Raw genomic sequence first — 697 nt, forward strand, 5'->3', positions numbered from 1 at the left:
ACGGTGGAGGAGGCGAAGGGCCATGGAAATCTTGAGGAGGGTTTGTCGTGCCGTAGCGCCTGTTGGGTTCTCTTGAGTTCTTAGTTTTGCGAAGTGTTTGTTTAGTCTCTGTTGATTTTCTTCTAGGCTAGGTTGTCGCAATTGATTTTCTAGGTATGAACTGCTTAAATTGATGAATGCATTTTCGTTAGCGAGACTGTCCCATGTGAACCCTTTTCCTGTTGATTTGACGAGTATAAGGTAACGTCGCTAATTAGGGTGGGAAAAATTAGGGGCGTTACAGTTGGTATCAGAGCCCTAGGTCACAGATCTTGTAGACTGGTCTACGATGTAGGCCTAAGGCATCTCCATGGTCCTCCAGCAACCCCACCGTCACCGTCAGGTATGTGTACATGGGTAAGAGAGAATTACGGATGTAATTGTTCTGTTGTGATATGTTCCATGATGTGCCCGATTTATGCTTGTGTGTGCGTCCGGCTAATGCCATTGCGTGCGTACGCGACTTATGCCTTTGTGATTGATCATGGAAGTGGGGGAATAGTATGTAACCTCATCGCTATTGCTAGGGGTAGATATGCCACCCAGGACGCGAGGAGGGAGTACTAGGAGGCGAACCCCAGTTGGGGGTAGGAGCGTGAGGAGGCGGGGTCCTGGCCGCGAGGACACCGGGGAGGGGCCCGACGTAACGGTGACGTGC

Source organism: Cucurbita moschata, unplaced genomic scaffold (genome assembly GCF_002738365.1).
Source record: "Cucurbita moschata cultivar Rifu unplaced genomic scaffold, Cmos_1.0 Cmo_Scf00059, whole genome shotgun sequence".
Lineage (NCBI taxonomy): Eukaryota > Viridiplantae > Streptophyta > Magnoliopsida > Cucurbitales > Cucurbitaceae > Cucurbita > Cucurbita moschata.